The following is a 25,878-nucleotide window of genomic DNA, read 5'->3' as shown; positions in this document are numbered from 1 at the left end:
ATTAATGGTGGATTAGTATAGGGAAATAGGAGTTAACTTAAGTGGTGGACATGAAAGTCTGCTAGTTAAATTGAATAAGATAAGATAATGGAGGGATGGAAGAGTCTAGAAAATGTTGTTTGGGAGATCATGGTAGTTGGATGAGTTGTGGGATGAGTAAAAGGAGAGGAGGAGGAAAGAGTATCTAGAAATGGTTTATGGAGATCATAGTAGTAGAATGAGGTTTGGAATGAGTCAAAGGAGGGATACTTGAGGGAAGAATTTAGAAAGGGCTGTTTGGGAGATCACAGTAGTAAAAGTTATTTTTTTTTTTTAAATGAAGAATATTTAATTATTTGGGGTTATTTGTATAGCGCGGAGATAATCCAAAGCACTTTCTGCATGACTTGGGAGGAAAAGACGAATATTTACATATGCTAAACATTTACAGATATACCTTAGATGGTTATACTAACAAGGCTTCGTAGCGCTAGCAAAACACACACAACTTTGGACTATAAAAAAAAATTAAAAAAAATTGTATTATAGTTAGTTACATGCGAGCCTGAATGCACATCGTGCTTGCAGGGGATAATTAATTTGCCAATTTCGACCCGGGAGCTGGAACCATATAGGAACAGCCTGAAATATATTCTAGGCAGACAAAAATAATTGGTCACCCTTCCGTAAATGAGGTATGCAAGATTGACGTTGTCCACTCTAGGTTTGTCCAATTTGTGGTCTTCACCGAAGTGAGTCACCTTGGCGAAACATGTATTTTGGGAGAAAGCACCCGCAAGTCCTGGTTTTCCAGGGTACTGCACGCTCACTTGTAAATAGCTTCTTAGAAGCTAAATTTGTCCCTCATTTTAAATTATACATGCATAAGATTGACCCACCTTTTGCTAAGGTCCCGGAAATTCGATTTAGGCTGAGTACCCTCCCGTTGGCGTCTTTGACTTCAAAATGGATGGGTCTCAAAGTAATACCTTGCGCCCAGCATGTTCCATACAGACAGAAACAGTTAAACACTTTTTTCTTGCATCCCAAATATATTAGACAAACGCAAATGCTAGACTGTTCCATTATTTCGTGTATGCGCGAACTGCATTTTGCTTGGAGAATGTTGGTTTGACACTACATCTTGTATTGTATTCTCAGTTGATAAATATTTAGAAAGTGCATGGCATGTCCGGATGAGGACCTTATCAGTCTGAGTTGTGTGACTTTTTTATATCATGCTTTGAGCTTTTTTTTCGTCCTAAGTGCATGCTCTTAGGAGGAGGACACAGGCCAAATTTTGGCAAGTACTGTATTGAAATAAGTCCTTTTTCTGAAAGCTTTTAAATATTGCATCTCATTGCTCTTTAGAAATTCGTAAAGTATTTCGGTGTTGTTTTCTTTTCTCCCTTTCGGTTTATGTGATTGAGAGTTAGATTGACTTTTAGTATTATGTTTTGGGTCAAAATATGTTACACGTTTGTGCATTAATGGTCCTCGACCAAAATAAAGTATCAAAATGAAACTTTATTTGGCACTGTATCATTTTAAGGGGAATGGCTAGGCTTCTGAGGTTGATCTACCAGTTCTCAGCCATGGAGCTATGTGTGTCATGGCTTAAGACAAAAAAAAAAAACCCAAAAAAACTCAGGTTTACTTTTGTTTTAAGTCCAGTGAAAATATCACATTCTATGTCCTGGAGAAGCAGCCCCTGAGGCAACGAATGGATATCTCATTATCTTTACGTTGATCTGTTTAACATCTACATGGGTGGTACTGTAGGTTTAAAGACAACATGGGAAACCACAAATGGTTCCGTTGGAATATCAAGTTTTAAAGAATCTGCCATTTTAATTGTTGACTCAATGACCACAGAACATTGCAAGTTAGGCGACCGCTCCGTCAAGCCACCAAACTAAACAAGAGGGTGGAGAAGGACAGTCGTATTGTGCAAAATAAGAAATAAATCACATGTAAGTTCATGACTACAAAACTGCCGGACTAAAGACCACATTTAAGAAAAGCAACCACACATGTCTAAATAAAGGGTAAAAAGAACAGCTATTCAGCTTAAACAGAATATAGATTGACAATTTGGGGCTAGAATGGGTAAATCCCTTTAATACGTTTGTACATTTGACTGGAAATATATATGTACCAATAATTAAGTGTTCATGCACAGGAAAAAAATAGGGAACTAATAAGGGCTACTTTAATTTACACTTAAACCATACCTCAGAGGATATACATGTTAAATATACTGCCCAATGCAAAAAAAACATACAAAGCATTGGTGAGCCAACACAGAAAGTGGCAGCAGGACTGTGTAATCATTATCAATATGGACACAAAAGAGGGCCTAAAAAATATTGCCAAGAGTAGATTCAGTTGGCTTGGTTATTGCTGGACGGTTTCACACAGTAGGGAACGCATTTAGCATCATCCATCCTTTCATTCCGCTTACTTGATTTGAAGATATTGTGCACTTCATATTTTGTGAGTGTGAACGTAGTGTCAGTAGTGCGCTGTGCAGCCAGAACCAGTTGGAGTTTTCAAATGATCAATCTCATGTGAAAATAGTGGTTGCAGTAATGTCAATCCTTTTTGTGATATTTAGGGCCATAGTAGACCCTTTGTTTCAAGTACATTAGTCAATAAATAAAAAATCCTGTTTAATATAAGATTTGGGGCCAGAGGTATCAAACTATTTTGCATTTGCAAACGGTGCGAGTAGAAAAATTCTATCGTTTGCTAGTGCAAAATAGCCATACAGAATGGATGAAAGGCATTTGCAGTGCAATTTTAAGGAATCAGTAAAATAGAGATTCCCTAAAATTGTGACTCAGTTTTGCGAATTACAAATGGTGATTCGCAAAAAAGGAATCACAAATTAAATGCATGAATCATTGGCAAATTGCAATTGGTCACAAAATGGGGATTTTGTGTGTGCAATTCACCATCCAACTCAAATCAGGTGGTAATCCAGTGCAACCTTTAAAAAGAGGCCCAGAGTGCATCAGCCTTTTTCAACAATGGCTGCATTCTACGTCATGGAAAGGAGGATGAGGATTCTGGCAGGTTTGAGGAGAGGGAGGAGACGACAGAAGCGCATTTTCAGAGTGCGCATTACTTTGAACAAACAGAGGAGGAGATATACGATAATAGATTGAATTCTGCCATGATACTAGACCTAATAGCAGATTTACAAACACAACTGTGGCAACACACACAAACACACACAAACACACACACCCAATGCCATACCCACTCATGTGTAGGTGTTATGCTCATTGCACCTCTTGGCCTCAGGAAGCTATCAGGGGGTTATAGCAGCAGCTGAAGGTATGCCCTAAAGTGTGCTCTCATGCTTCTTCCATGCAGTCCTGTATACAATGTTATCTAAAAATCAATGAGCACATTAAATTCCTCCAACACCCCACAGGACTTCCAGCTCACAAAATTAAATTTTTTTGCCACATGTCATTGGTTGCATTGATGGGACACATGTTGCAAGCTGTCCACCATCTGGCACGGAGTACATCTACAGGAATAGAAAAATAGCCTTTCCATGAACATACAGGTCATCTTCAATGCCTCACACATCATCACTGATTTAGTGGCCAGATTCCCTGGTCGCACACGACTCGTACATCTTCAGACATGGTGGAATAGGCACACAACTACTTGTTGTAGAGTTTGGAGAAGGATACCTACTTGGTAATTTCACATAGAACAATGTAGCATATTGTACAGGTAAGCTCAGTGACAAGAATGACTCAATTTTAACTCTTGTCACTAGGAGACAGTATATATGCAGTGTGGCCCTTCATCCTCACACCATACTTCAATCCAGCCACACCAAGTGAACAGCGTTACAATGCGGCACATAGTAGAATGCGAAGTGTCACTGAGAGGACCTTTGGCGGCAGAAGAGTCACTTCCGGTGCCTGCACAAAAGTGGTGGGACACTTCAATATAGTCCTGAAACGTGCTGTAAACATTGGGGCCACACATGCTATGTTGCACAACATTGCAACAACAAGAGCCTTACCCCTGGAACCCACAGATACAGAGTCACATGAGGATGATGACCCATTGCCACCCCCTCCCCCAGCAGACCGATCCAAAACAGCAGACGGCAGGCAAAGATGTGCAGAAATAACGCAACTATTTTTGACGTAAGTAATGAAAACACCACATATTGTTCCTTGTTGCTACAGGTATTACATGTATTGCCTTAACTTTAGGTCAAATATATTGGCATACAACATAGGCAGTCCAAAAGCACTATATGCACTTAAATCAAATGATATACTATTGATATCATATAAGTAACACAATGTCACAAAATATGCAAGGCCCAGCACATGTCCACATTACTTTTTGCGCCCGTGGGCTCAGCGGCACATCTTCTTGCGGGTTCTGAGACTGTACTGGAACTGCGACGCCTAGGATCCATCACAGGAGCAGTCACACTACTGAGCCTAGAGAGATCCTCACCAGCCGCACCACCCAGGTCGCTGTTCGCAGCACTCCGGGCTGTCTGCATGGTCTCCAATATATTGGTAAACTGCACCAAAACCTAGGACAGGAGTACTACACACATCTTGGATAAATGCAGTCATTTGATAATCTCAATGATACAACCCCTCCCCTAAAAGACTCCATTGATTTAGGATTTAAATAAACACGTCTAACTGCTGTAATTCTCCAGGTCCATGCCTAACCTACTCAGACCATTTCCTGGCAACATGGACAAGAAATGTTTAGGGTATCTAATAACTAGGCACAAGGCACATCTCAGACTAGTCATTCAAGCGCTCAAGAAATAATCCTTTCATGCCAGCACCACCTCTGGCAATGTCCCCAAACTCTGGAATGCAGCACCAGCACAAACATATGCACTTTTTCCATCCCTTCAAGCGTCAATAGGAAAAACCAAACACCCGGGCATAAAGATAACCTAGACTTCTTTCTGTTGATCTCTCGTGTTTAATATTTTCGTATTAATAAATAGGAGCCACTCAAGATACTTGCTAGAGATCTCAAGCCTTGTACCTAATCCATCTAATTTATTTGTTTGGAAGCACTTCTGTAAGTCCCGTCAATGTGAATATTCTTTCATCTGCCTCTCAATCCATTTTATTTCCATTTTAAAACTCTTTCCACATTGATCTTGCACAATCCAGGATGTTTTAATCTACATTTAATAAAAAACACTTATAAATTGTTTTGATGTGTAGTCTTAAATTCATAGACATTGAGGGCTATGCTACTGGGGCGGTCCATCGATAGGTAAAATATCTAGTCACCTAGAGTGCTCCCCAGGAGCATTTTAAGCAGGGCACCTAACTGGGATAAAAATCAAATTAAAAGTGAAAAAATATATATAGATATACTACACAGGAGAGAAAAAAAGAAAGTGGTACGCCGCATACGTGGTTGGCTACCTGAAACACATTTTACAAATAGTGCAGCAAAACAAAGGTTTAAGACATGTGAAATATATTCCTTCTTCCTCTCGATCAAGTACAACACCACTTGTGATAACTAAATTCAGGATCAAGTAGGACAGCAAGGGACAATTTTTTTCCGATTAATGAATGTAGTTAGCTGCATGCCCAAGTGAGTAAGATGGTTCAGCCTTTCGGAATCTCCAGCCTGCAAGAAGGAGCAAGTACCGGAATACAGAGTAAGACAAAAAAGGTTAGCATCAGCTTACCTGTTTCTGTGGCCTCGGCTTCAGCTACTGCTACCTTCTGATCTGTGGGGATCACCATAAAAAAAAATATCTCAGAAACCTGGATGTCTGGAAGAGAGCACAAGTTGAAAATAACACTACTTTTCGAACCATTATGCAATTCTAAGACATACAGCCTCATTATGAGGCTGGCAGTCTTAGGATCGCCTGCCTTGTGGTGGCGGTCAGACTGTCGTGCTCTCGGTGGTCCAACCTCCAAAATTACAACCTTGGCAGGCGGACCCACCTAAAGACCACTGTCCCTGCAAGGAACAATGCTCCCTACATGGTGACTGCGTTGGGATTGTAACCAGCCAGGGAGGTACCTAACTAAGCACCACCTGGCTGATTACAACCCCACTTTCGACCATCTGGTGGAAAGCCAGTGCAGGAGGCCACGGGGGGTGCTGCATTGCCCATGCCTTGAGCAGTGCAGGAACCCCAATGCCCAGCACCGTTGGAATACGCACTGTCTGCTTTGAAGAGTGCACATTCTGAGGGTGCTGATTGGCCCTCTCTGTGTTATGGTATAAGACTCTGCTCCCTTAAGTTAGCCGAGTCCTATATCGTAGCACTGTTCCTGCCGTACTGACCAGATGGTGGGAACATTATAATACGCTTGGGGTGGCATCACCGCCATGGAGGTGGCGTCCTCCCAGTGAGGTTGGTGGTCCCACAATTCAACCACCAAACTCATAATGAGGCTCATAGTTCTTTGCAAAGCATGCTTTCCTTGTAATATAACCACTGTAGTGCCTCACTGCAGGAAGGGAAGGCAATCACACAAAGCATAGTCAATGAATTGGAAGAATACATGTATCTCCCTAGACCTGGGACCCTTTCCTTTCATAAAGAGCAAACGAGGGAAAGTTAATGGGGTGCCCGGTGTGAAGCTTTAAAGCAGAGAAAGCCAGTATATCACTGCCAATAGAACTCACTGCTGAAAGTCTAAGGTGGCCTAAAATCGGCACCTAAATTATAATAAATAAAAAGTATATAAATAAATATAATGAGAAGACTGAAGAGGCCCAAAGTTCCTCTTAGGAATGCCGGAATTGCTGACTACCAAGGCTAAATAAGTCTTAATTGGAGTGACCATGCCGCTTCATTCCATCAAAGTACACTTTGTTTCCATCCCTCTCACAGGTTCTATTTCAGTCCAGCTTTCCCTCTGTGTCATTGTTTTCGTATCATTCCCTTCATGCTTTTTTCGCCCCTTTTTGTTATTCACAACCTAATGCTGAATCAAAGACTCATTATGAAAAGTAAGTCCAAGTACTCATAAATGAGTGCTGGGACACCCACTTACATAAACTGGCTAAAGCCAATCAGTTACCTTTACTCAGCCAGATTTTTTCAAAACCGTTAGGAAGGTGGATCCCAGCAGGGCAGTATGTGTATGCACAACCTTAAACAATATTCGGGGAGGGGAATGCCTTTCCTTACTATGGTGTTCAAAGAGGTTGCACACACAAACCTACTGGGTGATGTTATCAGCATTAGTGTAGCACCTTTGATCATCAATACGGCACTGTAGTGTTTTCATACTCAGGACACCATTTTTGTACAGTTTTCAAAAACTTTCCACTGACTCATTTGTTGCATATGGTTGCTTGATTAATGAAGATATTCTAAATAACTGGTTTAGTTATGGACCAAGCTCATTCATGTGAAACTAAAATTATTTTGATCTTGCTAAAAAGCGTTTATGCTTCAAGTGTAGATAGACATCCCAAAAGAACTTTGCCATTTTTTGTTTAGGTGAGTGCTCTATTGTCTATAACACTGCAGTGAGGAATTTGGTTGCATGTTCAGTGGGGGTGCAAACCTACTCAGGCAATAGCCACAGTCCTTGTCAGGATGAAACACAATAGTCACATGAACCTGTGCTTAACCCTCTGGTATCTTGGCACAAAAGCAGTCAGGCTTAACTTATAGACAATGTGTAAAGTATTGATGCAGCAAACAAACAGTAATAAAAGTTAAAACACATAAGAAAAATCCCACACTGTTTAGAAAAAAACAGAATGAATGTTAATAAATTATTAGACACCAAAAATCAAATCAGTGGAACCAGAGTTATGACTTTTTAAAGTTGGCAGTGTAAAATAGCACATAAACGTTCAAAGCACCAACAGCGGACATCTAGTCATGTGCGATTGGCCCAAAGTTATGGCCGAGAGCAATGAAGCGCTACACAAATACACAAAGTGGACCGGGCATAGTCACCACTTACCTTCGGACTTTTCTGGAAATTATTCTTATGAGAAGGTAAAGTTCAGGTGGCAAGGCAGCTGGTGGGGTCCAAGGAGGAGTCGTTGTAGGGAAGCCAATGAACAAAGTCACGGTGAAGATCTGTATATATGGACTTAATTACCCTTATGGAAGTTGAATATCTCCAGCAGGACAATGTTGCAGGATGTAGCAGACAAGGGCTCCAAAAGACCAGATACCCCTTCTGGAACAGGATTTGCTGATGTAGAGAAGAGCGTAGTCTGCGCTGCCACAAAGTCAGGCCAACCAACGATGCACCTTGGGCAGATCGGCATGCAGGTAGATTTTGGTCACATCTAATTTCTCAGAGCCTTTTTGGCCGGACAGTTTTTAAGTCCCAAGTTTTGGATTTGGACTCTATGGGCTGCTTCAGCACCACTTCCAAGGGGCCACGGCTAGAGGGCAAGGCTCTGTCAGACTGGGCTAAGGTTTGTGTTCAAGATGGTTGGAGCCTTTCTTGTCCCCAAGGTTCTGATCAGGATGTCAGCCAACTAGCCCTTGGAGTCACTCTGGAAGTCTTGGGTTCAAGCAGGTTTCAGGCAGCAGGACATGGTTTGTAGGGCACAGGACAGGCTTCAAGCAGGAAGGCAGCCCTCTTGGTGCAGTACAACAGTCCTTTGAACTGCATAGCAGGCAACAAACAGCAAGGCATTTCTTCAAGAGTTCTTCCACAGGTCCAGCAGTGAACTGAAGAAAGAGCCGAGGATGTTACTTTTCTTCCCAATGCCAGATTTGAAACGGAAGGAAATTTGAGTTTTCACCCCACAAAAGTGTCCTGTCCTACACCAGTCTGTGGGCATAATAGGCTACTGTGAAGTTTTGTGTGTGAGCTGAGGCATGGCCTTTGAATTGCAAGTAGGGAAGTTCAGAGCTCCGCCCCTCCAGCATGCTGGAATAGCCTATCGTGCCAGCAACGAGTCCCTCTATTGTGTGGCTGGCGGGGAGAAATACACAACGGCCAAGTACACCCAGTCATGTTACCGAGGAAACAGGCACCAAATGGTTTGGACTAGAAATCCAACTTTCTATAAGTGTCATTTTCATAATTGTGATTTAAACTCCCACTTTAGCTTTAAAGAGGATTTAAAATTACAATTACTTAGACACCAAGCAGAACACAGTCACCTGTTCCTAAAGAAAGGTTATCACTTATTAAATGTAGTAAGATAATCAGTTGTTATCCTATGGGAGAGGTAGGCCCAACAGTAGTGACAACAAATGTGAGTTTTTATCTGCCAGGACATGTAAAACTTAAAAATGTATGTCCAACTTATTAAACATAAAGCATTCTGCCCTATAGACTGTTTAGGGGTAACTTTAAGGGTGACATGCATTCAAAGGGGTTTAAGGCCTGGCAATAAGGTTATTTGATACGTCAAACTGCCAGTGGTCAAATGCTCACAGACTCCAGTGGCAGCCACTGGACATGTTTTAGGGGACTATTTAATTGGGTGGCACAATAGGTGCTGCAGGTAGACTAGTAGCATTTAATTTATTAGCCCTGGGTATTTAATATTACTAGCACCTTATAAGTAAATTAAATATGCCAATCAGGTCTAAGCCAATTTTACCATGTTTAAGGAAGCGAGCACAAACACTTTAGCACTGGTTAGCAGTGGTAAAGTGCTTAGAGTCCTATGATCAACAAAAATGAATTCAGTAAAACAGGAGGGGAGAAGGCAAAACTCTTAGGGAAGACCATCCTAAGACTGACATGTGTAACAGCGGCCTATTCAGATTGCCTTGCAGATGCAACTCTAGCTAAGTAAACAGTTTTGAGGCAAGGATATGCACATGACGTTGGGCTATGTTTAGACAGCAACTCTAGCACAGCATTACTACTTAGCTAAAGTGTGAAGTATGTTTTAAGGAAAATTTATCTGAATCAATCGAAGATGTTGGGCCACATGTATGAAATGATTTTGAAGTTGCAAACCTTGCAATTTACAACAGCAAAATGGTGTGTACCATAATCTAAATGCCCTTTGTGATTTAAAAAGCATTTCTGACACACAAAAAAAGGGGCATGTAAATCATTCCAAATTGCAATATTGTGGGGGCGGGCATGAAGAATGTGCCTCTCCTAAATGGAATATTCAGTGGCATGTATCAACTGAGGTTGCAAACCATTGAAATTTTATCAACACGTGAAATGAGATGGGTACTAATTTGCAAAGAGGAAGTCCTTTGAAACAATCTTTTAAAGCAGCTCCTTTTAAGGAGCATGGGCTGCTTAATAAGGAAAACAAAATGTGCCCCAATTGGGAATATGAATGCAGAGATGGAGGTCTCAGTCTGAGGCAGGCCACCATCTCAATGTTGGCCAAGAAGCAACCTGCCTACTTTATCTTCAGTAGGCTGGCTGTTCTGCAACCTCCTTTTGAGGGGCATTTTGAGATGTGGCCTACAAGCCGAGGCATAAGTGGGGGGGGGGGGGGGGTCAATAACCCTGCCCCCACACTTACTAACTCCACCCCCATCGTGCTCAGGATCCCAGTTCCCAATTTTTTTCAATGCATTTTGACTGTCTATAATGGGTTGTACAACAAAATGAAAGGCACAGCACAAAATGTTAGTGTCCATTTTGCACCCACCATTCACAACATGCCTGTTAGTACATCTGGCCAATATATGTGTGGTACAGAAATATGGCAGACAGTTTATAGACTGGCAGGAGACTTTCAAGCAAGTTGAATTGGGAATCCAGACAGGCAGTATTGTTAAATGACACCCAATATACATTCTCAATGCCTAATGATTTTAATGAAGTCAAACACCAGGCAGTGATCACAGGTCTTGTTTTCTATACCCGACGACAACATCTGAAATTCCTCAAAGGAGCACTTCACTTTGTGGAGGCTGAACCGATTTCCCCGGGACAGCTCATCTGTTTGACTTGCTGGCAGTAGAGTTGGAGCAATAGCTTATTTTATGGAGTTGGTATGGGTTCCAGAGTAACTCCAAAATGCTCAGGGCTATCAAAAGACTATTCAAGCCAAGACAGTACCACATTAAGCACAATATAGGTTTCGTCAATAGCATACAAAAAGAACAAAAAAATGCTTTAGTAGTAGGGATAACCGGGTTAAATTATTTTATAATAGTATTTCAGCCATTATCCACCCCAGTGGATAACAGACACATGAAGAACGAATCTGGTAAGATTAAGATAGCTCAGTACATTTCTTACTCAACTTTCCTATGTTGAGTGCATCTAGACTAAGATATGCAGAGGAGATCTGTATACAGTCCCTGCTCCTTTCAGGGGTATCTTAGCCTTTTCAGCTTCTGAGCTGGATAAAATTAAAAAGTTTAATTTCATAAAGCCCTTTCATCACATATGTTGAAGTTCGTAGCACATTCAAAAACAGGTCATAACATTGCCCAGTCAGATGGTACTCAATTTTAGGTCTTGCTACTGACGGCTTTAGTTATATACCGCTCTTTTCTTACTAGTCTATTAAGTATACTTGGAGCAGCCTACTGCTCTACCTAGAGGAGGACACCTTTCACACATCATGGTGTGGGCTATTCAGTGGAATATTTTGCCTCCTATGGAGTACTTTTACTGTAACGAATGTGGGACCATTTTACAGCTAAAAACAACTCTCAACCATCACACTTTTGTTGCATTTAATTGCTTACCGCAGACATGTTCTATCACTACCGACACCATACCACAACACTTAACACCACAACTACCACCAGCAAATACAATACAACCAATGCTACCAGCAATACCACAGTGCCACTGCTAACACTACACCAAACACCAATATACCAGCACTTACAAAGTATTGACAAAGCCAATACTTCTGGTTGTAAAAAGATATCACATGAAATAAATAAATTCTATATCTACACATACATACAACCTATGAGAGGTCACCAGTAAATAGTTATAATTAGGTCTGCTTTTAAATAGATGGGGTTTTTTTGGTCTGCTAATAACTTTGGCCCGGAATCTTCATGAAACTTTCCCCCCCAAAAAAATAATAATAAAGTTCTTTCACCTCAGCTCCTCCCTGGAAAGTTTCAGGGTGATCTGTCAAGTAGGGGCCGAGAAAAGTGGGGTCCTAAAATATAAAAACCCTATGCATTTTCCATAGACTTCTTTAGATGAAGCTACAGCAAAAACTGTTGAACGGAATTACACCACATTCTGCAAGAAGCTAGATCATGGTCCGCAGATTGTGCTTTTTGTGATTTGGTGTAAATCTGTTCAAAAGTTTTTGAGAAATTAAGGGTCAAACATAATTGGATATTTCGGCAGTTGGGCTCACAAGACTCTCACCAGAGAACCAATTAAAAAAAACAAAAAGCAGAGCATTCTGATTAGCCCAGGGAGCTTCATTTTCCCTTGGGCCAAGGGCTTCAGAGGGAGTCTCACTCATTCTCTCTGATTGGCTGCCATCAATGAGAAAAATGTTGCTGGCAGCTATTACAGGACTTGGTTACGGAGTCCCCCGTCCTGAAGTTGGAAAATAAATAGATATATGGGGATAAGGTAAAGATACCCTGTCCCCTAGGACCAGGGAGGAGGCCTAGAGGAACAACCTCAGCCAAAAAAAAAAAAGAAAAAGAAAAACCACCACCACAAGCAAAAGTGCTGCTATTGTCCAGTCAGAAAAGGCCACCCCCAAGGGCTAAAAAACAATTCATTTAGGGCAGGGATATGCCGCCCCTCTCCTAAGCAATTTGAGGCTCCCGGGAGCCCTCCCATGGGGTTGGAAATATATAGTACGTGGAGGAGGGTACACAGCAACCCTCCCCTAGCCTTGAAAGGTCAAGGGGAGCCCACCGTGACAGTTTTTTTCTTTTTTTGGGGAGGTGGGAGACTAGCTCACAGGCTGTGTCCCAGGGTAACCCCCCTCCCGGAACCCCCCCCAACCCCCCCCTCCCTCAACCACCACCACCTTAGACATTGCATGCATAGGTGCTGGCAGAAAAACCTGTGCTTGCTCTCACTTGGTGGGAGCAATTTCAAATCTCCCAGCAGGCGAGAACAAAGAAGAAGTTTGCTCCCAACTGCTGGGAGCAGAAAAAATGCTCCTGCCTGCTAGGGAAGGACTGCAGATCTGTTTCCCTGCCTTCAGTGATGTGGGCAGGGAAACAGGGCTGAATATTTCTCCCACCCACAAGGAGCAGCATTTTTAGCTGCTCTCTGTGTGTGTGGGAGCAATGGGTGGCTCCAACTGGATGCGGGGAGCTGCATGCTCACCTTGCAGCCCCAACAAGGTTTTGGTGGGTGCCCTGGGTGGGCACTAGGGCATCCAGCCCTTGTTGGCCAGGACCCTCAAGATGGGGTCTCCAGGGCAGAAATCAATATGGGGGGGGGGGGGGGGCACTTTCCCGTTCTCCAATCAAATAGATGCCAGGGCACAGAGGACATGGTTCCTCAGGTCAAAAACGGCCAGGGAGGAGAGCTGCATGCCTCCATTTAAACAGGTGTTGGGACCCAGGGGATGGGGTACACGGGCCAAAATCAGACTGGGGAGTGAGGTTGTCAGCCCTGTATGCCCCCATCCACAGAAATTCACTGAAAAAACAGAGTAAAGTAATGTTATAGTTAGGTGTAATAAAAATATGTTTGATGCAAAAATACAAATCACACTTCTAAACAACTATAGAAATTCAGTGGAAAAACAAAAGGTTAAAGCAATTTTACAGTTAGGTGGATTTCTTAGTGACAACTCACTTTTTTTAACTACAAAACAAGAAATTCACCAGTTAGCACTAACTATAGCTTGTGTCCCGCCATGCACTGCTTCTGAACTCACATGTGGTATTATCATGTTCTATGACTTCATTAATCATATCACTGATGACATCTTCCAATGAGACTGCAAGTTTGTTGTATGTTTTATATTTTATTTTGGAGCTATCAAAAAAAAATAACAAAAATAAAAAGGGGGGGGGGGGAGGGAGGGTTGAAAGGATCATCCAACCCACTCCTTCCTGGAAAGTTTTGTGCCAGTCCAGAGTGCCCAGGAAAAAAGGGGGAAAAGAGGGTCCCATAGGAAACTCTGTCCCTGGACACAAGAACAATAGCTAAAAGAAATTATGCAACATTAGGTAATAATTTAGAATTTTACTCAAAAAGCATGCTTTTTGTGATTTGGTGCAAACTTTTTCAGCCATTTGAGAAATTTCCCTTTAAAGAGTTGCTCAGGTCTAGATTGAAGGGTTAATAAAGTTTTCAATATCTGGATGGTTGTTTGGTCTCCCAGGAGTCCCGCAGTACTGAAAGTTCAATTAAAAAAATAATAGGGCTCTCTGGTCGGCTGAGGGGGCTGTTTCTCCCATTGGCTATTTGTGTACCGTTAGACCAGTCCAGTGAGATTTGATTGGGTGACCTCAACTTGGGTGAAAATTTTGCAACTGTCATTACAGGACTATACTACAGAAGGGAGAAAAGCGGAAACACTGACTCCCTGGAACTGGTGGGGAGACCCAGAGGGACACTCAAGAGGCCAAAAACTTTTTTTTTTTTTTCATGCTTCAGGTTCTGCAGTAGTCCCACAGGACCCTGAGGAAGTCCTCATGAGGTACCACAGTACTCCCATTGGGTCAGCTCTTAAGCTTCACCCCTGTGGTGATGTAATAAACTGCAAGCTTCCTTGGGGAAGCTTGCATGGTACTGTGGTATCATGAGGGTAAAGCCTCAACACCGATACTGCTGGAGCACCGTTGTACCAGTGAACACCAAACTTATTTACGAAACAAACTGACATCTGTCTTATGAGGGTGGAGCGCAGGGACTGGCTGAAAACCATGCACAGCAGGAGGTTTGCATCCCGTGGCAGGACAGGCCACGTGACCAGGCCCATGTGGGCAACCCCCAGCTGCAAAGGGTTGGGTGCCCACGGAGGTGGGCAGCGGGCCTAGCTGGAGGCCAGAGTCTGTGAGAAACCCCCTAAGGCTATGCACAATGAGGGATTTAACTGACTATGATTGGGAGAAGAAAAAATGTTAGCATGGTGTTATAGTTAGACATGCTAATAAGCGTTTGACATATTTAAATTACATTAGAGTAAGTGTTGAAATAAAATCAAAACCAATGTTTACCACCCAGAAAAACAGAAGTAATGCACTTATAGTTTACAGGGCTAACTAGGCCTTGCACCTCTGCCATGATGTGCTCAGGACCTCACATATTACATCACTGGTGACATTATACAATCACTGTAACACTTTTCTATTGGGTTTGTGGACAAAGTATTTTAACCAGCTGAAATCGGTGTATAATGTTCTATTCATCTTGGTGGGATTACCTTTTTATAAAACTTCACATGAAGCCTAATTTTAAGTCAAGAGATTGACAGGTACACTTTCTCTACTGAAAAAGCACCTTCTTTTAGGTCCTGTGGACAACCCTCTGTAGTTTAGTAAAATAAGGTACACACATTCTTCAGATGGGCACAATGTCCTACAATGTTACTGTCTTAGTTACTAGACCAGTGTGAGATAACCCACCTACAAGTGGGTCACCTTTATATTCTACAATATTCATCAATCTGCAATACCTCAAAATCTTCAGCAAGGTTGTGGAGGTAAACATCAACACCATGTAAATGACTTCGCTAAAGAGAAATTGCTTATCTCTCTTTTTTTAAACGATTTGACATGGGCACATGCTAGGATATCCACTAGTGAAAAATCTATTGACAACAGAAGCTTTGTCCTTTCACACAGATTTTGTGCAACAGGCTTTGGTGTTAAACCTCAACCTACTTTCAAACAGACCACTGTATCACACATCAGATGAACACAGCCTTTACCTTGTTTAACATGGAATAATACTTGCACTCCACACTTTAGCGTTTTGTAAACAGTGTAGGACAGTGCCCCTTTTGGCATGGTTATCCCCCCACTTTATCCTGATATCGGATGCTAACTGGACTGAGTGTGTGCTGGAATTCTACTAACCAGGCCCCCTGTCTTCTTTCTTTAAACTGTACCATTGCTTCTGCAATTGATGCACCTCTGGCACACAGTTAAATCCCTTGTAAAAGGGTAACAAGGGCCCAGTGGCAAGAGAGGGTCCCTAAGGGCTGCAGTATGTATTATGTCACCCTAAGGGACCCTCACCAAATATATGCACACTGCCATTGCAGATTGTGTGTGTTGGGGAGAAAAGGGTAAAGTCGACATGGAATCCCTCTCGGGGTGCCAAGCCCCCACACCACTGCCTGTGGCATTGGTAAGTCACCCGTCTAGCAGGCCTTACAGCCCTAAGGCAGGGTGCACTATAGCACAGTTGAGGGAATAGTTGCATGAACGATATGCCCCTACAGTATCTAAGTCTATTCTTAGACCCTGTAAGTGAAGTGTAGCGATGCTGCGTACACGGGCTGGGAGTTTGTCACTAAGCACTCCACAGCCCCATGATGCCTTTACTGAATGCTGAGAAGTTTGGTATCAAACTTCTCAGCTCAATATACTCACACTGATGCCAAAGTTGTAAAATGTACACACAGCATCTTAGAGATGCCCCCTGTAACTCACCCAACTCTCTAGTGTGTGGCTGACCGGTTTGTGCCAATCTGCCACCACCAGACAAGTTTCTGACCCCATGGGGTGAGGGTCTTTGTACTCTCAGGGGTCGGGACAGAGCCTGCTCTGGGTGGACATGCTTCACACCTCCCCGTGCAGGAACAACAACACTCGGTGATGAGCCTCAGAGGCTCCTGCCCTTTGTTCTGCTGCCTCAGGCCACTCCAGCTAGTGGAGAGGCCCACCACCTGGACCAAGCCCCACTTTTGGCAGCAGGTCTGGAGGGAAAATTAGTAAAAACCCAGGAGTGTCCACTCCAGCTGGGACCATCCCTAGGATGCCCATAGCGGAGGTGAACCCCTCCTGGCAGAATCCTCCATCTTGTTTTGGAGGAAGATAAACAATAGGGTTAGGAATTTGCCCTCTCTCTCTCCAAAGGGAGTGGGCACAGGAAGGGTGTATCCACCCTCAGGGTCAGTAGCCATTGGCTACTGCTATGTGACCCCTGTCATGCACCTAAATCTAGGAATTAGGGGCACCCCTGAACCCTGCTCTTCTGATTCCTGGTGACCTGAAAGAAGAAGGTCTGCAGAGCAGCTCCAGCTTGAAGAGTCCAGATGACAACTGACTTGTCACCAGCCCCACCGTCTAGTCTGAAGCTTCAAGACTCCTGCTAGAAAAAGGTGATGCATACTGCTGGATTAGTGACCTCTACAAACCCCCAGAGGACTGCCTGCCTACCCAAGGACCAAGATCTCCCGACGACAGCAGCCCTGCCCACAAATAAACCTCCAAGAAGGACTCCAGATCTGCGATTCCTGCCCACTCTGGACCAGAAAAGGTCCCTAGACAATTCAGACCTTCGATACACCCTGTGTTGACCCCCCTCTTGACCAACACGACGATGCCTGCAGCCTAAACCCAGAGCACCCTCTTGTTCGTGACCAGCTCCGGTGAAGATTCCCGCTGCATAAAGGTACACCTGCACCCTGGCCTTTTGGAACCCAGCTTGACGGTCCAGCAACATCCAATGGGCTCTCTACTTAGCTATCCAGGCATTGGTCTTCTTTAGCTGACTACCTATGTCAAGCCTGCAGCCTCTGTGTGACCCCCCCAGTGGTTCCCCCATTGAAAATAATTGGGCGCTCTAGGCTGTATTCTGTGTTTGCACCTTGCAACCAGCCGCGCTTGTGCTGCTGACGGTGTGTGTTTGGTGCTGATCTGTGCCGCTTCCTCCCCCCAAGCTGTTTCTTTTTAATTGCGCACCCAGTCTCCACAGCATTCCATTGGGCGTACCACACCAACTTTGAGCTCCGCCCCAGGCCGTCCCCGTGTTGGTCTTGGTGCACCCTTGGTGTCTTCCTAAACGTTGCCATGTGGATAACCTAACCCCTGAAGATTGGGATTGTAAGTCAAGTGCCTACCTGCAAACTGTGTTGATACTTTTCCTCACCTAGGTCTGCATTCCTTTCTAAAAAAATTACACTGTCAACTTTTGATATTGAAAAGTATCACTTACCTGATAACTGTTTTATCTATGAATCCTAAACAAAGTGCATTTGATACTTGAAAGTGATACATTCTTGAAACTGTACTTACCTGCGACAAAGATCCTTTTGGCTCTAGAAATAAAGTAACAAAGTATATTTTTTGATACATAATTATTGGCCTGGAGTTAGTCAATTAGCGTGTGCCTCATTTCTTGACTGCGTGTGCACACCAAATGCTCAGCACTACCCCTGATAAGGCTAACTGCTGAACCGCACTACCACGTAGGAGAGCATTAGTATTATCTTCTTTAGCCTCTGTGCACACTACACCTTACTTTGGTGTAGTATATACAGAGACAGCTTCCTACAAACAGTGCACCATATAAAACTTTCAACGTGCACAAGCACACTTGCCCCAAAAGGCTTGTGACTTTCCATACGATGGACCCACACTTGCACACTCAGTATCTCTATGCTGTGTATGACGTTGGTATTACCAGTGATCTCATCAATGGTGTCATTTGAGATGCGATCAGTGATGTCCTCAATGTTATTTGACATGTCGTGAGTGATGTATTATGTAATGTCATAAGTAGTACATGGCACAAGCACAAGTTATAGTTAGCTCAGTAAAGTACAACTGGTGAATATAAATTGATTTTTGTTTTTTAAACGTTCAATTTTATTCTATTTAAACATCTTACCATATTGTCACTTTAGCCCTTGTTTTTATAGTAAGTATATATATATATATATATATATATATATATATACACACACACACACACACACACACACACACACACACGACTCTGAACGCACGCATTGTCACCTTAAAGCCAGCTCTATTGTTTTTTCAATCATTGCTCTGACTGCTTCCTACAAAGACACATTTAGGTACCAGAAGCGCAAATTGTATGCAATGGGTGACCAGCTCTGCTTGATAAAAATTCCCTTTGGTATGAATAGGACTTCAGAGGTTTAAAAAGATCTCTGAAAACCCCGCAGGCCCTTTTATTGTTAGGTAAATTAAACTTCACATCCCTATACATATGAGTACAAATATTATTATTTTTTTTTTATCTATCTCCGGTCCCACATTCCTAATTAGAAAACCCAATCATGTTTTAGTACACCAAGAAAGCAGTTAGCTTTTCTGCCTGGTCAGTGGGTGCATAAGCAATGTTTTCAAAGTAATGCAATTTCATCTTTGGGCAACAGATACTCTGAACCAAGCTAATGGAAAACAGATCACCAGGCCATAAAAATATGCAACCCAAAAGAAGGAGATCAAGAAAAACTGTACTTTCTGGACCGTCTTGTAGCTGCACCGCCAGCAGGAGCTGCCACCTCCCAGCATCCCAGAGCAAGACATGAGGAAAATCCGGACCTGCCGGTTTCATCTGCGCTTCCAGCCAGCCCTTCAGGTTTCACGAATAGAAACGCTTGTAACCCCTGACTCGCCAATTTACCATGTGCCACAAAAGGATGAAAACATTTACTGATAAACACCCAAAAGAGGACTGTGTGATAGTTTTATACGTGGAACAACAGCAAGGCTCGCCTTTATGCGCGTCGTTAGAATCATGGGACAATTATAATTATGCGGTCTAATAACAGTTGTGTATCTGCACGCACATAAATATCTTCCAAGCTCTGAATACCACTCACGTTCCGGTTGCATCACCGAACATCATTTACATGCCATACATTAAAAGCAGATTAGGTTGTAACTGGGTCATACAAAGGTATCCTAATAACTACCTTATCGCCCAACTAATGTAACACAGTTGTATTTGCTGTACGGTTTTTAAAGATCACAGACGAAGTTTTCTAAAGACGGGCGTGGGCAAACTCGCCTACGTTTGTTTTCTCCTTTGTTTTCTGGTACTTGTAGTCGCGTCAATTTGTAGAGGGAAAATTAATACTACAGACACCAGAATACGAACAGTATACGGGGCGAAAAACTCACGCCTAGAGCGACACCTCACTGTGTGTGTGTGTGTGTTTATCAAACTAAACGTCAGAAAGCAAATAACCCTGCAACATAGTACACAAATCAGCACTGCAATATGGGTCTGCAAGCTTACACGAAGCGCATAACGGTAGGCTGGGCATTTTTGCTGCATAGAGTCCTGGTTCCTCACAAACCAGAATCCTCGAGTTGCCCAGGTTCATTAGCGAGTACCTCATCCAGTACAGCCTTTTAATTTCCATCGTGGCACGCGTATGCCGGATTGTATCCATTGGCACCCCGGACTGCAAGTCCCAGAATGCACCGAAAAAAAAACCTAAGAAAGATGAATTACCCAGACGTGCACCCGAGAAACTGGAAAGCTCTGACAACACGTGAGGACATTTACGACAAACTCCACACTTACGCAGAAAAATAATACATAACTTTTAAACTGTGTATTTTCTGCACATCCGTACATTTTACAAATCGCGTGTTTATGTGGCACCTACGTACACAGTAGTCTTCGCCATGGAAACTACACATAATAAAAAGCACACAAAATGATCCGTGTCCTCAACACAAAACTTCTCACGCAACGCACCACTTCCACAGTGTGCCCTCCATACAAACAGGTTTGTGCATCAATGCGGCATACCTGACCCGCAAGCAAATCTGACTGGTGTAAATTCTCAGGTTGTGATGTTCCAGGGGCTGATATAGGCACTTATTTGCCAACGAGGTAACGCAGCCCCCTCCCCTCTTCCAGTACTATTCTGCCCACCATTCCAACCAAACACGATTCCCGCGTTGTGGAAAGGCTCACCTCGGCGTTTGGGCGTACTACACTACACTGGCGCCGCTGCCGTGCCGCGCGCGGCTCCCCGCTGCATGCACAAGTGCGATAGACTTGCTTCGTGCAAGTAACTCAGGTGTTCCGCCCCACCCCGTTCCTCCTTGTTCCAATCCACCTATGGCTAGGCTGATTCTGATGATTAATTATTGACTGAAAGACAACGGCACAGATAGTTTCCAACGTCACCTTGGAGATAATGACCGCTTTTTGTGTTTTCATTCCTGCGCTTGCCTCGTAGAGCCTCTCTGTGTGAAACGAGGGTAAATGGTGACGGGGTGGAGGAATGCATCGCTTGGCGTTTCTGTGTTCACCTACCAGCCCGCCTCGGACAGGACCAGTGTTCTGTCTGCCCAGCTGCAGTGCTTTGTCTTTGGCGAGGACTGCGGGCTCCAAACGACGCTGCAGCAAAGCCGGCTGGGGCATTCCTGGCCGTCACCCTGATACTGCAGCAAATCCCACCGCGGAATCAAGCTTATCGAGGTAGATAGACTACCCATCCTCGCCGACACGCACACGTCCATCACTGTGTGTGCATCCTGCAATAAAACGAATGCGTGTATATCAATAACAATTATTATTTCAGCGCTTTTTGCAGAAATCCTTTTTTAACAACGGGTCACAAATAAAGTATGGACTTGTATGTAACGTAATATATTTATTTAAAGCTTTTAGGGGACAGGACTCTGAGGCACAGAGGCCAAAGTCCTTACTTGAAACATTTATAAACCATCTTATTTTACTCTGTTGAGTAGACCCTGTATTGGCAATGCCAGGCCATTTCAAGCAGCGTTAAACACAGGACACAAGCCCTAAAAAACGTTAGGCAGTATGCAAGTGACATCTTGGTGCGTGACATCATGGCACATGACAACACACATGGAATCACAGGAAGCTGCATCAAAACCCATGACCTCAAAGGAAGTGACATCACAAGAAGTGACATCAGTTTTTAAGACTGCACACATATATTTAGCAGGTCTATCATGGGTACATTGGAGCGCATTACAGTATTTAACAAGTGAGATTTTGCTTTGAGTTTTTGCCCAAAAAAGTGACACAGCCCAACTCAAAATCTGAGCCTCAACTCACACATTTCCTTCTTTTTTTTGCTGAAAAGATCTGTGTTTTGTCTAGTCCTAGTTTTGAATCAAAGTAGCATAAAGGGTTAGGATGTCTCATGCAAAGCACATTATGTAGCACGCAGTTGACAGGTTTTTATTTGATATAGATGGGTGAAGTAGGTTACTGTTAAAACACTGAAATTGTGTTACTTGCAGTTCATAAATTTTAACTGTCGTATGTAACATCCTGCACACTGATAATTATACAGCTGTCAATGTATGTATGATGTGTGCATGCATGATGTAAAGCACCCTGACACCTGAATTGGGTTGACTAGCACTATAGAGCTATAAAAGAAATAATACAAAATAGTGGTATTTCAATTATTTGTGTAAAATAAGGTGCCAGAATAACACATCTAACTTTCCCACTGTGCATGCATATCTTTTATATGAAGGGACTGAACAATGTCAAAAGCACGCCCGTCCTAAGTACCTGTGAATTGATAAGGTGTGTGCTTTTGTTTCCCCTTCCTTCCATTTGTGTGTGAGGCTCACAAGAGCTCCCAGCCAGGAAACGCCAACAAAAGGAGGGCTGGTGGCTCCTTAACTTCGGCCTTTGTTTTGGGCACAGCTGGAACTTGATAAGCCCCTTGCGCATCTGTACAAAAGCAGGCAACATGCAGTTGCTGCTGAATGTGTCCCAGTGTCTAAAAATGACACCCTGCCAGTGCTTTAAATGGGCCAGTACTGGCCAGAACTGAGTACTGACACTTTTTTATTTTGCGAGGGAGAGTACCTGCACTTCTCAAGAAAAATGTATTATTTTTCATTGGAGAGTGCCGCACTTCTCAGAAACAAGCAGGTACTCTGATACAGAGTACCTGCACTTCTATTTTTCCATTTCAAGCACTGCACCCTGCAAGTTTCACATATTTCTGTGGGGCCCAATGACTTGCAGGGTGAATGGCATCCACCCTCTGAAAAGAGTGGGTAGCCTCTGTCTACCCGACTGTACCCTCGATTTGTGGCCTTATTAAACATCTTAACAGTTGCACTGTTTAAAACAATGTGCCATGATAACAAAGAACAAAATGCACACTGTGTCCTTTTACGGTCAAATGTTCCCATTACCCGTAAAGTTTGTTATTGCATGACTTACATTTTATCAGCCCAGCACTTACTAAATGAGGTGTGTCTACACCTGCCAGATAGCAAAATTGTCACATTTCCAGGTTCCATACGATTATCTCATCTAGATCAGGTTTTTTCTTTTACTATAAAGATTTATAGTCCTGCAATATATAAAAAAAATAAGACAACAGGTCCCATAGTACAAAGGAAAACCCAGACTAGGTAAGCTATTTGCAAATGGACATAGGGAAGTTTCAGATCTTTGAGACAAGAAGCTGGCTCCCAAATAGATACCTCGAGTCATAATTTTGTTCCACTCTAGGGATCCCCACTAAAAGTGCCCTGTGTCCTTTACCCTTCCCTCTATGCGTACATACATTCTGTAGCCTAATACAAGAGGAGAATTCTCAAGTTTCTTAGAACCATGACTAAGTGGATCATCCAGTCTAGATTTTAAACTTTGCACTCTGAAATTTCTAGGCCCGCTTATCACATTATTAATTCAGGAATACAACTCCCAGAATGCACAGTTAATTACCAGACTGGATGAGCTGCTCACACATGGACCTGGTAAACTTGAGAGCTCCTTCCCAAGGTTTCCAGTTCACCTCTTGTTGGCAGGGCATCTTTTTTCCAGTTTTGGATTTTCCCTTTACAGCTCTTTCTCTTTTGTCTGCTACTTTATTTGAAGTGACCAGCGGCTACAGCCCCCAGAGCACATTACACTGCAAAAAGACAACATAGGACTGGAACAGTGGTGTCTTGCCTGCATGGAACAATGTGGGAACTCTACTGAACTACGTATCTCTATAATGATTCCCAGTCTATGACCACAGGAACACAAACCACATCCTCACAACACTTAGGCACTACCTCATACACATTCCACAAACCGCAAAGCACCCTCAAACTATCAACACAACCACCAACTAATTCTCATTATAGCACATTCTGCAGTAGATCACCTTCTGATATTGCACGTTTAATCACCTATGACAAGTTTAACACACTCTTCATCACAGAAACATAGCTCACTCTCATATCCTAGATGTACTTGTTCCCAAACTTTTAAAAGAATGGACCCAGTACCGTACTCTGCCCAGAAGCCTGCGGACAGCACTATTAAATGTCCGCAAGCCCTTTATCAAGCGTGAACATTCTTCAACCCACCTTATGCCTCTTTAATCCACTACCAGACACTCCCTGCCTCTTTATTTCACTCTTGCAGGATCATGCTTTCTCCTTTTGTGGCTGTTTTTTCCATCTTTCTCGTACTCCTTCTCTTTCCTTTGTGTATTTTCCCCCTCATTGTCACGGGAAATGTAAAAAAAAAAAAGAAAAGAAAATGAGTGCTGGTACGCAAAATGAGTGCCAATGGCCTCCACCAGCAACTACTGCCTCAAATTAAGCACTGCTTGTTTTCAGAGACTACTGCATCCAATGAGTGGAGCATACACATATGGAGGGAGGAGGCCTTGCATTCAAAAATCTTACTGGTCCTGCAGCCCAGGCAAGCAGTGAGCACTCAGCCCAATGGTGCTCCTGACGTGCTTCTTCACACTTTCTGCACTTCCGTCTGCCATATTCCACCTCATGTACAGGCTTCATGGACAGCACAAGGACTTCATAGATGAATTTGGGACCTGGTCACCACCTCATCTACCCACTAGGCCCACACCTCTCTCCTCTGTGGTTTCTGTCTTCCAGACAAGAAAAGCTTGAAAATGTAATAAAAACTTCCTCAGCCTCAAGGAATACTCAATGTGGTACTGAACATGAGCTACTCAGCACACTCTGCCAAAACCTCCAAACCTCTTCTCTTCTTGACATCACCAACTATTCAATGAAAACTTCACATACATATTGATTTAATCAAATAACCTGCCATTCCTCTCACTCTACTCAGTGTCCAACCCTCACACCAGGCTCAATCTAACAGAACAATACATTTTCAGATCATTCAATCTTCTCCGTTGACAACCTAAAGTTCAAATTCATCCCTCACCCTGCCACTTCCACAGCTGACGTCAACGTAATTGTAAACCAGTTCAAAGCACTTTTGAAAAAAGTGTGTGAACATCCATGCTTCATCTAAACCACAAAAGCACAAAGCAAACCCTTTAGCACCTGGTACTTAAAAAACTTTGCTAGCAACAATCCTTCTCTCCCGGTGATTTCCAAAGTTTTTAAATCCTCAGCCCAATTTTTAGACAACAAATTTTCGTGACCCACCTACCTTTAATGGACATGAGGTGGGCCGATTTTTGAATGTAACTAAAGCATATATGGCAGCACTTCATCACTTACATATAGCACATTTTCCTTTGAAACTGCCTCTAGATTTGCACAGAGATACAGTTTTATTAATAAAACTATATAGCACAAAAATGATAAGGCGTGGAAAATGGGTTCTTTCCCGTGAATATTTATTGTTTGTGCATCACCAAGTAAAGTGTCTTGATTTGTAATAAAATTTCTGTTTCCAGCACACTTCAGAGTTACAAAGAAAAACACTTTTTTTCATTTTTGCTTCCCTAACTGCTTAATGTATATAGTTCATTTACAGGTATTTACATTTTGTTGTGTGTTGTAAAAACGTCTTACAGCCTTTCGTTTAAGACTCCCTTTACTGCAGCAAGATTGTCACATAATTCACTTTAAACACTCCTCTCACTTTGCAGTCACAGAAAGAAAAGTGAACACCAACCCCCATGTTAAAAGATATGCAGCAAGACATAGCCTCATATTTGATTTCTGTCTTTGAAGCAAAATTTGGAGGCATCTTTGTTTATTGCTCATAGTGGTCAGGACCCACAGTCAGAAGGGCTCCTCTATCTGAAGACAGAAATGAAAATGAGAGAAAAAAATTGCTGACTACCTCTGCTACAGAAGCC

General features: G+C 42.9%; 1 protein-coding gene across 5 annotated transcripts in view; it reads right to left on the bottom strand.

Annotated features, from left to right (window-relative positions):
• The window catches only part of SPTSSB (serine palmitoyltransferase small subunit B), an 81,841-nt gene extending 60,957 nt beyond the window's left edge, over positions 1-20,884 (bottom strand). For 2 of the 5 annotated variants that reach the window (XM_069213232.1, XM_069213230.1), the window contains exons 1-2: positions 20,760-20,884; positions 5,702-5,743 (exon numbers count right to left, since the gene is read on the bottom strand). The gene's annotated coding sequence lies outside the window, so the exon portion shown is untranslated. Of the gene's footprint in view, positions 1-5,701; positions 5,744-19,285; positions 19,307-20,591; positions 20,664-20,759 lie in introns of those variants that run through there. The other 3 variants (XM_069213231.1, XM_069213229.1, XM_069213233.1) reach the window with 3 other exon arrangements.
• Between the last annotated feature and the right edge of the window lie 4,994 nt (positions 20,885-25,878).

The sequence above is a fragment of the Pleurodeles waltl genome, chromosome 11, assembly GCF_031143425.1.
Source record: "Pleurodeles waltl isolate 20211129_DDA chromosome 11, aPleWal1.hap1.20221129, whole genome shotgun sequence".
In the NCBI taxonomy this organism is placed as follows: Eukaryota; Metazoa; Chordata; class Amphibia; order Caudata; family Salamandridae; genus Pleurodeles; species Pleurodeles waltl.
This window is presented reverse-complemented; position numbering and strand designations above follow the sequence as displayed.